General features: G+C 47.7%; 1 protein-coding gene across 1 annotated transcript in view; it reads right to left on the bottom strand.

The window, feature by feature from the left end:
- The window catches only part of LOC146354936 (netrin-4-like), a 106,836-nt gene that overhangs the window by 82,486 nt on the left and 8,618 nt on the right, over positions 1-15,732 (bottom strand). The gene's annotated exons all lie outside the window — the stretch shown is intronic.

Below are 15,732 nucleotides of genomic sequence, written 5' to 3'. Positions count from 1 at the left end.
GGAAACAGAGGCGGAAAGAGGCACCTCAGACTAAGACAGAGGTACCTCATGTGGCAACAGAGGCAGAAAGAGGCACCTCAGACTAAGACAGAGGCACCTCACACTAAGACAGAGGCACCTCATGTGGCAACAGGGGCAGAAAGAGGCACCTCAGACTAAGACAGAGGCACCTCAGACTAAGACAGAGGCACCTCAGACTAAGACAGAGGCACCTCATGTGGCAACAGAGGCAGAAAGAGGCACCTCAGACTAAGGCAGATGCATCTCAGACTAAGACAGAGGCACCTCATGTGGCAACAGAGGCAGAAAGAGGCACCTCAGACTAAGACAGAGGCACCTCATGTGGAAACAGGGGCAGAAAGAGGCACCTCAGACTAAGACAGAGGCACCTCAGACTAAGACAGAGGCACCTCATGTGGCAACAGGGGCAGAAAGAGGCACCTCACACTAAGACAGAGGCACCTCAGACTAAGACAGAGGCACCTCATGTGGCAACAGAGGCAGAAACAGGCACCTCAGACTAAGACAGAGGCACCTCATGTGGCAACCGGGGCAGAAACAGGCACCTCACACTAAGACAGAGGCACCTCATGTGGCAACCAAGATTAACAGACTGAAAGAGAGGTATCTCCTGTGGCAACAGACGCAGAAAGAGGCAGCTCAGACTAAGACAGAGGCACCTCATGTGGCAACCAAGATTAACAGACTGAAACAGAGTGTGGCAACAGAGGCAGAAAGAGGCACCTCAGACTAAGACAGAGGCACCTCATGTGGCAAGAGGGGCAGAAAGAGGCACCTCAGACTAAGACAGAGGCACCTCATGTGGCAACCAAGATTAACAGACTGAAACAGAGGTATCTCCTGTGGCAACAGGGGAAGAAAGAGGCACCTCAGACTAAGACAGAGGCACCTCATGTGGCAAGAGGGGCAGAAACAGGCACCTCAGACTAAGACAGAGGCACCTCACACTAAGACAGAGGCACCTCATGTGGCAACAGGGGCAGAAAGAGGCACCTCAGACTAAGACAGAGGCACCTCATGTGGCAACAGAGGCAGAAAGAGGCACCTCAGACTAAGACAGAGGCACCTCAGGTGGCAACAGAGGCAGAAAGAGGCACCTCAGACTAAGACAGAGGCACCTCAGACTGAAACAGAGGTATCTCCTGTGGCAACAGAGGCAGAAAGAGGCACCTCAGACTAAGACAGAGGCACCTCATGTGGCAACAGGGGCAGAAAGAGGCACCTCAGACTAAGACAGAGGCACCTCATGTGGCAACCAAGATTAACAGACTGAAACAGAGGTATCTCCTGTGGCAACAGGGGAAGAAAGAGGCACCTCAGACTAAGACAGAGGCACCTCATGTGGCAACCAAGATTAACAGACTGAAACAGAGGTATCTCCTGTGGCAACAGGGGAAGAAAGAGGCACCTCAGACTAAGACAGAGGCACCTCATGTGGCAACAGAGGCAGAAAGAGGCACCTCAGACTAAGACAGAGGCACCTCAGACTAAGACAGAGGCACCTCATGTGGCAACAGGGGCAGAAAGAGGCACCTCACACTAAGACAGAGGCACCTCAGACTAAGACAGAGGCACCTCATGTGGCAACAGAGGCAGACAGAGGCACCTCAAACTAAGACAGAGGCACCTCATGTGGCAACAGGGGCAGAAAGAGGCACCTCAGACTAAGACAGAGGCACCTCAGACTAAGACAGAGGCACCTCATGTGGCAACAGGGGCAGAAAGAGGCACCTCACACTAAGACAGAGGCACCTCAGACTAAGACAGAGGCACCTCATGTGGCAACAGAGGCAGACAGAGGCACCTCAGACTAAGACAGAGGCACCTCATGTGGCAACAGGGGCAGAAACATGCACCTCAGACTAAGACAGAGGCACCTCATGTGGCAAGCAAGATTAACAGACTGAAACAGAGGTATCTCCTGTGGCAACAGGGGAAGAAAGAGGCACCTCAGACTAAGACAGAGGCACCTCATGTGGCAACCAAGATTAACAGACTGAAACAGAGGTATCTCCTGTGGCAACAGGGGAAGAAAGAGGCACCTCAGACTAAGACAGAGGCACCTCATGTGGCAACAGAGGCAGAAAGAGGCACCTCAGACTAAGACAGAGGCACCTTAGACTAAGACAGAGGCACCTCATGTGGCAACAGGGGCAGAAAGAGGCACCTCAAACTAAGACAGAGGCACCTCATGTGGCAACAGGGGCAGAAAGAGGCACCTCAGACTAAGACAGAGGCACCTCAGACTAAGACAGAGGCACCTCATGTGGCAACAGAGGCAGACAGAGGCACCTCAGACTAAGACAGAGGCACCTCAGACTAAGACAGAGGCACCTCATGTGGCAACAGAGGCAGAAAGAGGCACCTCAGACTAAGACAGAGGCACCTCATGTGGCAACAGAGGCAGAAAGAGGCACCTCAGACTAAGACAGAGGCACCTCATGTGGCAACAGAGGCAGAAAGAGGCACCTCAGACTGAGGCACCTCATGTGGCAACCAAGTTTAACAGACTGAAACCGAGGTATCTCCTGTGGCAACAGAGGCAGAAAGAGGCACCTCAGACTAAGACAGAGGCACCGCATGTGGCAACCGATATTAACAGACTGAAGCAGAGGTATCTCCTGTGGCAACAGAGGCAGAAAGAGGCACCTCAGACTAAGACAGAGGCACCTCATGTGGCAACCAAGATTAACAGACTGAAACAGAGGTATCTCCTGTGGCAACAGAGGCAGAAAGAGGCACCTCAGACTAAGACAGAGGCAACTCATGTGGCAACCAAGATTAACAAACTGAAACAGAGGTATCTCCTGTGGCAACAGAGGCAGAAAGAGGCACCTCAGACTAAGACAGAGGCACCTCATGTGGCAACCGAGATTAACAGACTGAAACAGAGGTATCTCCTGTGGCAACAAAGGCAGAAAGAGGCACCTCAGACTAAGACAGAGGCACCTCATGTGGCAACCAAGATTAACAGACTGAAACAGAGGTATCTCCTGTGGCAGCAGCGGCAGAAAGAGGCACCTCAGACTAAGACAGAGGCACCTCATGTGGCAACAGGGGCAGAAAGAGGCACCTCAGACTAAGACAGAGGCACCTCATGTGGCAACCAACATTAACAGACTGAATGTTTGAACTCCCCCTAAGAGAAAATGATCAAGCTCGACCCAGTAATATCAGAAAGCAACCTGAGGGAAGTCCATGCTAGAGCTAAATCAGAGTTTGAAGCTGCAGGGAGCCAAAGCAGACCCCTGTTGATAGTGCAAGTGCTTTGTAGCTACCCATTACTACTATGTTAGCTCTTGGCTAGCCACTGATTGGTTGAACAGACTGCTTGGCCTGAAAGCCTCTCCATGATACAAGCTGATGGTTTTTGTCATGTCTCCTGCTCCAGTTTCTACAGTCTAGTTTTTATTCTGCTCTGATACCATGACAGCCAGGGTGGTATAAGAGTACCAGACTAGGCCTGGGGAGACCCAGGTTCAAATCCCCATTCGACCTTGACATTCACTGGGTGACCTGCCTATCTCACCTACCCAAGCTACCTCACAGGGTTGTTGTGAGAATAAAAGGGGTGGAGGACAGACTTTACATTTATTAGCTGCCCTGAGAGCACTTGTGATGAAGGACAGGGTAAAAGTAGTTTAAATCAATTATAGCTGCCTCATTGCACTACCTTTGGCCCTGTTTCTGTTTGTTTTCTATTACGTTTCCTGAACTTGTAATAATAATGTGTTTTTTTTTCCCTCCCTCACCCCTTTGATCTTTCTGGTGTCCTCCATTATGTCCTTTGGATTTCACTTCCGTCTCATCTTGACCTTTGACCTTACACTCTGACTATGCATTGCACCCAGACTGTCTCAGCCCTTCAGGCACAGTCCATGACGTTCTTCCCTTAGATCAAACACTGCATACGCCCTTTTCAGTATATGCAGTACGAACTCAGGCCATTGCAGTGCCCCCAAATTTTAGGTTAAGCCTTAGAGAAAACATCATAAATATGAAAGCAGTTCCTCAGTGGAATAAGTTGCCAAGGGAGATTGTGGAATCTCTGCCCTTGGCGGTTGTCCAAAAGGTTTCAGGGTGTACCTTTCTTCTGGATGCTTCTGCTGTAGGGTCCCTCACAGTTCTCTGATTTGATGATTTTCCCGTCCACAAGGGTTTTGAGTGTGTGGGTGGGAAATCACTTCTAAACTGTCTAGACAAACCACTGGGTTGGATTTAAAGATATTTGAACTGAAAGAAAAATGGCTGAAAGTGGCCAGGTTCTATATGAGTTCTCAATCTTCTGCTCTGTGCAAATGGAAGAACCTATTTGGATTTAGTTTTACTTTTCTTGCATGATGCTCTAACGCAGTCTCCCCCAACATGGTGCAAGCTGACTGGGATGATGGGAGTTATAGTTAGGAAGATGCCAGGTTGGGGAAGACTGATCTAGAGCGAGCGATACAGCAGGCCTTCTGTGTGTAGAAAACACCTTCCATGTCTACAAGGGTACCTGGCTTTGGATCTAACCCAAGAATGACTGTAAACCTGTGCACAGCTCTGTTGCACAAATAAGCTTGCCCTGGTGTCAAATGAATTTCTTGGATGATACAAGAATGGCAGGTGATGGAAGACAGAGAATGCCCCCCCCCACACACACACAAACACACTTCTCAAAAATCAAGCAGAAGGCTGCTTCTTTTCATTCCGATAGATGAAATGAGAAAGCAACACCCCACTCCACCCATTGCTTTTCTAACTGCATTTTGTGCAGCGTGCCAAGCAGGGAAGAGCACAGTTGGCTTTCTGCTCAGTGGTGATGACATGGAGGTTTATCTGCTGTGCCTGCTAATGCAGCAACATCAATAAATGGTTCCTGCCTGAACTGCTGTGTCATTAGGAACAGCAGAGTAGAGCGCAAGACAAATGAGCAGAGAAGGGAGGCTGGGGGGAAGGGATGGATCAAAATCATCTGTGGCAGATTAAGAGCCTCACATTGGAAGAAATCAATGTGCTGGAGAGATCGCTTGGCCTCCCAATAAGGCAGCCCATCTATCACTCAGTTATTCCCTGAAATATGGGGTCACAGCAGTGGGGCACTCTGGATGAAGGGGCAGAGAACTCCTCAGGCAACCCAGGACTTACCCTGAATGCCAAAAGGGGCTCCTTTAATAATTCATAAAAGGCTAAACAATCAAGAGGGTAGTGCACTCTCCCTTCTCTTGCCCCTGGGGGCTGCATGTCACTGAGGTTGATGACTCTTGGCTCGTGATGGATGGTGTGGCCTAATACTCCATGCCACTCGACTATTTGTGGGTTTACTCCTCCGTCCCAGGGGAGCTGCTCAGTGAGGTAGTTGCTGGTTGGAGGGCGGATGGCAAACAATCGGGGCATCTGGTGATGAAACAGCTGTCCCATTGGGGGCGAGTCACACAGCTGGAAAAAAGCTGCACTGGACAACCGCTTAGATGCGTGATGGCTGAGATCAGATAATCCCAAGTGGGTAACCAACCATGAACTGCTGCCTTAGTAAAAAATAAAAATCATCTTTTTGTTACCCTCTGTAGAGCCATACACAGAAGAAACCAAATGATAGACAAGGGGATTGAAGGGAAGACTCTCACTGAGTTCAGCTGGCTGTGCGTGGGCTGAAAAGAGAGAGACCACAACTTATCTCTTCCTTTCCAAGCATGGGTTCAAACCGCCAAGGGCTCCATGCTAGACGCTGTGCTGTGCAAACCCATTCTTCATCTGTGTACCTAAGTGATAGCAGCATTACTTTTTCCGTGTTTTGTGTTACTGCTCTGTTCTTGCTATTGAGTGCCTTTCCCCCGTTGATGCTATGTTATTAAAGAAGAAAAACAATCCAGTAGTGGAAAAGAGAGAAAGACCTTTTAATGCAAGGGTGGGCTGACCGGTATTGTGTGGTTTGGATTTTTTGTTGTTGCTGTTGCTTTTATTGGAATCTCTGTGGTCCCTCAATGTGTTTTGAATTTCTAAAGGGTGCGTACTCTTCCAGATGACTCTAGATGGGGTTGTGCTCTCTCTTATGGAAGAGGTTCACTAGGAGGTGCAGTTAATCCAGGCCTTACAGTGGATGCTTGAGTACTGTCCATGGCACAAAATGCTTTTCACCAGCTCAGGCTGCACTCTTATGCAAGTTTAAGTGGGAGTAGGGATGTATGAGAAATTCATTTCAGGTAGTTTTAGACCAGAATTTACCTAGTTCACACCTCCCAAATTTGATCACAGATTCAAACGCAATCTGTGGTCGAGGTCTGCACATTTCCAAGCTTGTGGACCAAAGAAAAGTGAGTTTAAAAATGTGTGCATTAGAAAGGTACGCATGGGGGGGGGGGAGTGTGTACTTTAAAAAAATGCACACTAACATGCTTTAATCAATGGGGAAAGTGCATGCTTTAAAAAAATGCACAACAAAACCTTGCCTTTGGGAAAATATGCACTGAAATATGCACAATTTTTGTGTGTGCAAAGAGTAACAACAAAAGCTCATAATCTGACACAAACATGGGTCAGGATGAGCTTTGACATGGACATCGGAGAAAATTCGAGGAGCTTGGGTTTTGCAGATTTTCACATCCCTAACTAGAAGTCAGACCCACAGAATAGGACACAATTCCGAGTAAACATGCATAGGATTGTAATGTTAGATCCGCGCAGTTCCTCCTAGACAAAGATAGGCCTGTCACTAAGATGCTTATACATCGCCTTTCTGCCAGTGCATTCAAGGCAGTTTATAATTTAAAACAATGGCTTGGCTCACCACTTAATAGACATTACACCAAAGGAAAAGAGGACCTTAACACATTTATGTACCACTGCCAATGTGTGAGCCAGTTCTGGGAAAACTGGAGCCAAATGGCAGTTGATCGTAACCAGGCCAATGGAGGGAGCCTTGCTCTCTCACCTCTCCCTTGGGAACAGACAGGTGGGATGGCCAATGCTGGAGGCAGGTCTGGGAGGGGAGGAGCCAAATGGCAGCAGGGCTGACCCGGGACATTTTGCTGCCTGAGGCGAAGAACAAGACAGCGCCCCCACTCCATATTTAAAAGATGACTGAACTGGCAGTTTAAGCTTACGTCAACACAGGGGATGGAGCAGCATCTCCCACCACTCCCAAGTCCTGAAGGAAACAAGCTGGCATAGTGGGTACAGGGGAGGCCGCTTGGCACACAGCTCTCTCCTCCAACACTGTGTTGCTGCCTCCCAGCATCTGCTGCCTGAGGCAACCACCTCACTCTACCTAACAGTAGGGCCATCCCTGAATTGCCATTGTACTGCCTCTGAGCCAGGCCAGTGGGGGAGGTGCTAGTACCTCTGAGGCACTGGAATATTGTTGTAAACCACTCTGGATATTTTAAGAGAATAGTAATATATACATACGTTAAATAAATACAAATAGATACTTAGGATTAGGGATGGTGCAGGTGCCTGACTGGGTCTGGGAATCCATCGGGCCCCCTCCGCCCATGACCCCTGGACTGTGCCCGCCAAAACGCTGTCCTCACTCGCCCCCTGCTCATGCATGCTCACGCCTGCTCACACCCTCCTGGACTCATCATGATCCTGTCCGATGAGCGCCCACCATTTTCCCGCCTTTGATTTCTACGTAAAAAAGGAAGTTTAAAAAAAGTGCATATTTAAATATGCTCAGTTTGGGGCCAAGAAAGCTTAATATGTGCAATATCAGAGGTATAATCCCTCTAATATTGTGCTTATTAAGCTTTCCCAGCCCCATACTGCGCATATTTAAATATACACTTTTTTTAACTTCCTTTTTTATGCAGAAATCAAAGGCGGGAAAATGGTGGGTGCTCACCAGATGAGATTGCAATGAGCCTGGGCAACTTACTGAGCTCATGGGTGGCCTGAGCGTGGGTCCAGGGGGAGGGGTTGCAAGCAGGGGTGCCACTTCAGCGGGTGCCCGGAGGAGCCGAGCTGGGGTGAGTTTTCACATCCCTACTCAGGATCTCTTAACAATAGAGGCATAAGTAATCTGCCTGAAGGGAGCCTGAGTATGCATTCTTGCTTAAGAATATAAAAAGTTTATTGCTGGGTTAGACCAAGGCCAGCCTAATCTTGCATTCTTTGGAAGAATCCCAGCAACCAGTAGGTATTAGGTGATCCACTGGAAATTGGCCAGTGATCCACCAGTGGATTGTGGTCTACTTCTGTCCAGTTCTGCTCTATGCTGTCAGAATGCCATCTTTTGAGTAATGTGCTCACTAGGAATAACTAGTCATGATTTTACAGCTCTCATCCCTAAAAATTATTGTTATATGCAAAGGATTGGACAGATCCAAGCTATGCCTCACTGCAATCTGCCTGTTTTACCTACTCCTTTATCTTCTTGGATAAGATGCTGATAATGGCATGTCTTTCAGAAGTAGTGCCAGGGCTACCATTGCTCCTCAAGTATTGCTGACATCAAACACATTTGGTATATTAGTCTTCCACTGTCACATCGCAGACACAGGAGGAGGATGTTTCATATAGAGCTATATTGTTGTTGTTCAGTCGTTCAGTCGTGTCCAACTCTTCGTGACCCCATAGACCATAGCACGACAGGCCTTCCTGTCCTGTGCTCTCTCCCAGAGTGTGCTCAAATTCATATTCATTGCATCGGTGATGGTATCTAGCCATCTCATCCTCTGCTGTCCCCTTCTCCTTTTGCCTTCAATCTTTCCCAGCATCAGGGTCTTTTCCAGGGAGTTTTCTCTTCGCATTAGGTGGCCAAAATATTTGAGCTTCAGCTTCAGTATCTGTCCTTCCAATGAGCAGTCTGGGTTGATTTCCTTTAGGATGGACAGATTTGACCTCCTTGCAGTCCAGGGGACTTGTAAGAGTCTTCTCCAGCACCACAGTTTGAAAGCATCAATTCTTCGGCGCTCAGCCTTCCTTATAGTCCAGCTCTCACAGCCATACATTACTACTGGGAAAACCATAGCTTTGATTAGACGGACCTTTGTCGGCAAAGTGATGTCTCTGCTTCTTATTATGCTGTCTAGGTGTGCCATAGCTTTCCTCCCCAGGAGCAAGCGTCTTTTAATTTCATGGCTACAGTCACTGCCTGCGGTGATCTTGGAGCCCAAGAAAGTAAAATCTGTCACTGCTTCCATTTCTTCCCCTTCATATGCCAGGAAGTGATGGGGCCAGATGCCATGATGTTAGTTTTTTTAAGGTTGAGTTTCAAACCAGCTTTTGCACTCTCCACTTTCGCCCTCATCAAGAGACTCTTTAGATCCTCTTCACTTTCTGCCATTAGGGTGGTATCGTCTGCGTATCTGAGGTTGTTGATAATTCTCCCGGCAATCTTAATTCCGACCTGTGATTCATCCAACCCGGCGTTTCTCATGATGTACTCTGCATAGAAGTTAAATAAGCAGGGTGACAATATGCAGCCTTGTCGTACTCCTTTCCCAATTTTGAACCAATCGGTTGTTCCATGTCCGGTACGTACTGTTGCTTCTTCACCCTCGTACAGGTTTCTCAGGAGACAGGTAAGGTGGTCTGGTGCTCCCATCTTTTAAAGAATTTGCCAGAGTTTGTTGTGATCCACACAATGAAAGGCTTTAGCATAGTCAATGAAGCAGAAATAGACGTTTTTCTGGAATTCTCTTGCTTTCTCCATGATCCAGCGAATGTTGGCGATTTGATCTCTAGTTCCTCTGCCTCTTCGAAACCCAGCTTGTACTTCCGGTAGTTCTCGGTTCGCATACTGCTGAAGCCTAGCTTGTAGGATTTTGAGCATAACCTTGCTGGCATGTGGAATGAGTGCAATTGTGCGATAGTTTGAACACCATTTGGCATTGCCCTTCTTTGGAATTGGAATATAAACTGACCTTTTCCAGTCTTGTGGCCACTGTTGAGTGTTCCAAATTTGTTGGCATATTGAGTGCAGTACTTTAACAGCATCATCTTTTAGGATTTTAAATAGCTCAGCTGGAATACTGTCATCTCCGCTAGCTTTGTTGTTAGTAATGCTTCCTAAGGCCCACTTGACTTCACTCTCGAGGATGTCCGGCTCAAGTTCAGTGACCACACTATCATGGCTATCAGGGACATTAAGATCTTTCCTGTATAGTTCTTCTGTGTATTCTTTCCACCTCTTCTTAATCTCATCTGCTTCTGTTCGGTCCCTGCCTTCTTTGTCCTTTATCATGCCCGTCTTTGCACAAAACGTTCCCTTGAGATCTCCAATTTTCTTGAAAAGGTCTCTAGCCTTTCCCATTCTATTGTTTTCCTCGATTTCTTTGCATTGTTCATTTAAGAAGGCCTTCTTGTCTCTCCTTGCTGTTCTCTGGAACTCTGCATTCAGTTGGATATATCGTCCCCTTTCTCCCTTCCTTTTCGCTTCCCTTCTTTCCTCAGCTACTTGTAAAGCCTCATCAGACAGCCACTTGGCTTTCTTGCATTTCTTTTTCTTTGGGATGGATTTCGTTGCTGCCTCCTGAACAATGTTATGGACCTCCGTCCATAGTTCCTCAGGCACTCTGTCTATCAGGTCTAATCCCTGAAATCTATTCCTCACCTCCACTGTAGGGATATAAGGGATATGATTTAGGTCATACCTGAATGGTTTAGTGGTTTTCCCTACGTTCTTCAATTTCAGCCGAAATTTTGCAACAAGAAGTTCATGATCTGAGCCACAGTCAGCTGCAGGTCTCGTTTTTACTGACTGTATACAGCTTCTCCAGTTTTGGCTGCAAAGGACATAATCAATCTGATTTCAATATTGACCATTTGGTGATGTCCATGTGTAGAGTCACCTCTTGTGCTGTTGGAAAAGAGTGTTTGCTATGATCAGCGTGTTCTCTTGGCACAACTCTATTAGCCTTTGTTCTGCTTCATTTTTTACACCAAGGTCATGCTTGTCTGTTATCCTGGTGATTTCTTGACTTCCTACTTTAGCATTCCAATCCCCTATGATGAAGAGGACATCTTTTTTTGGTGTTAGTTCTAGAAGGTATTGTAGGTCCTCATAGAACCGATCAACCTCAGCTTCTTCGGCCTCAGTGGTTGGGGCACAGATTTGAATTACTGTGATGTTGAATGGTTTGCCTTGGATTCGTACTGAGATCATTCTATCATTTTTGAGATTGTACCCCAGTACTGCTTTTCCCACCCTTTTGTTGACTATGAGTGCTACTCCATTTCTTCTAAGGGATTCTTGCCCACAGTAGTAGATATAATGGTCACCTGAATTAAATTCGCCCATGCTTGTCCATTTTAGTTTGCTGATTCCCAAGATGTTGATGTTCAATCTTGCCATCTCATGTTTGACCACCTCCAACTTACCTTGATTCATTGATCTTACTTTCCAGGTTCCTAAACAATATTGTTCTTTACAGCATCGGACTTTCTTTTCACCACCAGACACATCCACAGCTGAGTGTCCTTTCGGCTTTGTCCCAGCTGCTTCACTCTTTCTGGTGCTACTTGGAAATTCTCTCTGCTCTTCCCCAGTAGTATATTGGACACCTTCCGACCTGAGGGGCTCATCTTCCGGCGTCATATCTTTTAGCCTTGTGATACGTTCCATGGGGTTTTCTTGGCAAGAATCCTGGAGTGGGTTGCCATTTCCTTCTCCAGTGGACCACATTTTGTCAGAACTCTCTACCATGACCTCTCCGTCTTGGGTGTCCCTGCATGGCATAGCTTATGGCTTCACTGAGTTACGCAAGCCACTTCACCACAACAAGGCAGTGATCCATGAAGGGGATAGAGCTATATGGATTTTGTTAAATCTGTTCCATCTGTGTTCGTTCTGTCGTCTGCTCATTGATGGAATCAGATTTTTTTTACAAGAATGTCATTCTACATGTGCTAATTCACATTAGCGCTTATTCACACTTGCAAAATTGTGCTAATGCAAATTAGCGCAAATCCCCCTCAAAAGTGAAAAACTGGTTTGCAAGTCTGCAGAATCTGTGTGACCTCAAAAAAGCCAGTCTGCTGTGAAATCCACAGGCCGGATTCATAGAAATCTGACCTCATTTGAATCTGTCGTGGATTTCTCTGACATCCCTAGTTTCACATTCCTTTCGAGGGCAATGGAAAATTGGGAGATCCTTTCCACATGAACTTTTTAACAAAGATACTGCTGCTGCTAGTTTTTCTCCATGTGACAATCCACCACTTCTGGGGGCATATGCCTCTATGAAGTCTATGTTATTACAGGGAGGAGGTTGGATTGTTATCTGGAAGACTGGCAGAGCATGCACAGACAATGAAGATGGGGTCATGAATCCTACCAACAACATGCAAGTCAAAACCTAACTCAGGAGCTGTGAAGTCAAGGTGTGAGCAGAGTAGGCCCTGTCTATAAAGCAAAGCAATAATATTAGGTTCTACCCAAGGATCACTGCAGACGGTGACTGTAGCCATGAAATTAAAAGATGCTTGCTCCTGGGGAGGAAAGCTATGGCAAACCTAGACAGCATAATATGAAGCAGAGACATCACCTTGCCGACAAAGCTCCATCTAATCAAAGCTATGGTTTTCCCAGTAGTAACGTATGGCTGTGAGAGCTGGACTACAAGGAAGGCTGAGCGCCGAAGAATTGATGCTTTCAAACTGTGGTGCTGGAGAAGACTCTTACAAGTCCCCTGGACTGCAAGGAGGTCAAATCAGTCAATCCTAAAGGAACTCAACCCTGACTGCTCATTGGAAGGACAGATACTGAAGCTGAAGCTGAAATATTTTGGCCACCTAATGCAAAGAGAAAACTCTCTGGAAAAGACCCTGATGCTGGGAAAGACTGAAGGAAAAGGAGAAGGGGACGGCAGAGGATGAGATGGCTAGATAGCATCACTGATGCAATGAATATGGACTTGAGCACGCTCCGGGAGAGAGCGCAGGACAGGAAGGCCTGGCGTGCTATGGTCCATGGGGTCACGAAGAGTCGGACACGACTGAACAACACCCAAGCAACCTCGTGTCTTCCTTCTCAAATTCATATCTTTCCCCCTCTATATATCCAGCTTTTAATAAGCTAATTAGTCATGCTTGGATGTTCTGGGAGCTGAATTCTTCTTGCCTTACTCCCCATCCCTAGTGGACAAAGAGCCTTAGTTCAGCCTTCTCCAATCTCCAGAAGTTTTGGACTACAACTCTCAGCAATCCTGGCCATGCTGGCTGGGGCTGATGGGAGTTGAAGTCCAAAACACCTGGAGGGCACCAGGTTGGGTAAGGCTGCTTTGGTCTCTGCAACTGCATTTGCTGTCACTCCAGCCCTTGCTACCTTTGGCTCTCCCTTTCCTTCCCTCTCTTTGTCTCCCTCACTGTCAACATGTATAAGCTCTTCTGAGCCGTGGTTTTTCTTGTTTACTGATGTAATTCTGTAATGTGCCATGTTAGCTGACAATGTAATAATTAGTGCTGCCCCACCCCCCAGTCAAAGAAAGATTAGTCAATTAATCATGTATTTTGACTTGATTAATTGATTAGATCTGCATGAATGTGTGGATTATATCACTTCTTTTTTGTTGCAGGTATTACTGACCATTAGATAGTTCGCAATCATAACCAGATACTATTGCATAAATTTATTGGCAGAAACAGTTTGGGTGCATCACAGACAGATATCACTATACTTCAGTATGGATCAAGACTGTACTTGCTCCTTGAGTTTATTATTTGACAGCATATTTATTTATTTACAATGTTTATATACCACTCCACATCAAAGATTTTGGAGTGGTGAACAAGGATAAAAGAATAAAACACGATATTAAAACAATTAAAACATTTTAAAAGAAACAGATTCTGAATTTAATAAACCACAGCTGGTCACTCATGGAAGGCCTCTTGAAATAACAACGTCTTCACGAGGTGTCAGGGTGGACACTGATCCCATAGAATCGCAGAGTAGTTCGGATTCTGAGGAAGAGGAGTCGCTCCTCTTTCCCAGGGCCAACAGCTGACGGAGATTCCTCCCACCAGCATTCCTAGCTTAGATAGCAATCCTGGGAGTGACAGAGAGCGGGAAGCAGACTTGATGGACGCGCGACGCCGACGCAGAGAGCGGCGCCAAATGGAGGGCGCAGAAAGGAGGCGTAGTGCCCGGTTGGCGTGCAAACAACGGCTGCGCCCAGAGGATCCAAGGGAAAAGGGGAGGGACTCTCCCTAGTCCTTAAGTTCAGGGGTCTGCCAGTAATTCCCTTTCAAACGGGGACCAACTGTTCCAACGTAGGGCATAGGTACTCTGCTGCTCATATCTAGTTGCTAACAGTAGAGTTGTTAAGTTGTAAAAGAGGAATAAAGCTTTGAAAAGAATCCATTTGTCTGTGTCTGGACTTGGCTACTGGATTAGACTGAGAGAGGCCTCCAAGGAGCCCTTGATACGAGGTGCCAAAAGAACACAACATTGGCGTCTGTCTGACTTCCAAAGGCAGGGAGTTCCAGAAGAAGGGAGCTACCACACTGAAGGCTCTTTTCCTGGTGGACTCCAGCCGAGCCATGGGTCCATGTAGAACCACCAGGGACATGCTCTCCAATGACCTCAGTGACTGGGCAGGTTAGTAAAGAAGAAGGTGTTGTCTCAGGTAGGGATGTCAGAGAATTCCGCGACGGATCTCGGTGAGGCCAAATGCCAGTGCATTCGGCCCTCCAAAATCCGTCGCAGAACGAAGCCCCTGCCCCCCACCCCACAAAAGGCGCGCGGGACGAAGTCCCCACCGCCCCCACCCCACGAAAGGCGCGCGGAACGGAGCACTTACCTGCTCCCGTCCGTGCTGCTTTGCGAATGGCGGTTGTCCTGCGGCCGCCATTTGCTTCCTCCTCTTCATAGCCATGATAGGCTACGTAAATACTTACGTAGCCTATTACGGCTAGTGCAGGGATGCCATTTGCGTCCCTGCGGAGGCCATGATAGGCTACGTAAGTATTTACGTAGCCTATCACAGCAGGGGGGGGGAACCCCAGCGTACGCAAATGGTGGCGGCTACCGCCATTTGCGTACGCTGGGGTTTTCCCCCCTGCCGTGATAGGCTATGTAAATATTTACATAGCCTATCATGGCTCAATACAGGGACGCAAATGGCGGTGGCTACGACAGCTGCCATTTGCGTCCCTGCAGGGCTGCCCAGCGGCCGGATGTCTGGCTGCGGGCAGCTGGACCTGGCCGGCGGCTCTGCGGCTTGGCTGCAGAGCTTAGCTGGCCAGGCAGGATTCCGGGGGGAGGGATGGAGCGCCTCCCCCCCATCAAGGATTCTGGGGGGAGGGACGGAGCGCCTCCCCCCCCATGGATTGCCTGGCGTGGAGCCAGGTAGGTGTTTCGTACATCCATAGTCTCAGGTATCCTGGTCTCAAGTTGTTTAGGGTTTTGTACACTAGTACTAATACCTTAAACCTGGTCTGGTAGCAAATAGGCAGCCAGTGCAGTTTCCTCAGCAAAGGAGTTACATGCTGAAAATGGGCAGCTCCTGACAACAGCCAAGCTACTGCTTTCTGCACTAGCTCCAGCTCCCAGGCCAGCCTCAAGGGCAGCTCCACATAGAGTGCACTGCAGTAATTTAAAATTAAGGTTACTAATGCCTGTACCACTGCGGCCAAGCTAGCCCTGTCCAGGAAAGGCCGAAGCTGGCAAACCAGCCGAAGCTGGTAAAAGGCACTCCGAGCTGGACCAACTGAAGTTTCTGAACAGTTTTTGAAGGCAGCCCCAAATACAGCATGTTAGTAGTTAGTACAGTAGTCCAAATGGGATGT

Source organism: Heloderma suspectum, chromosome 2 (genome assembly GCF_057233095.1).
Source record: "Heloderma suspectum isolate Gila_16-S chromosome 2, 16-S_ref, whole genome shotgun sequence".
In the NCBI taxonomy this organism is placed as follows: Eukaryota; Metazoa; Chordata; class Lepidosauria; order Squamata; family Helodermatidae; genus Heloderma; species Heloderma suspectum.
Note: the sequence above shows the minus strand (reverse complement) of the source record. Positions and strands in the feature narration are given on the sequence as shown.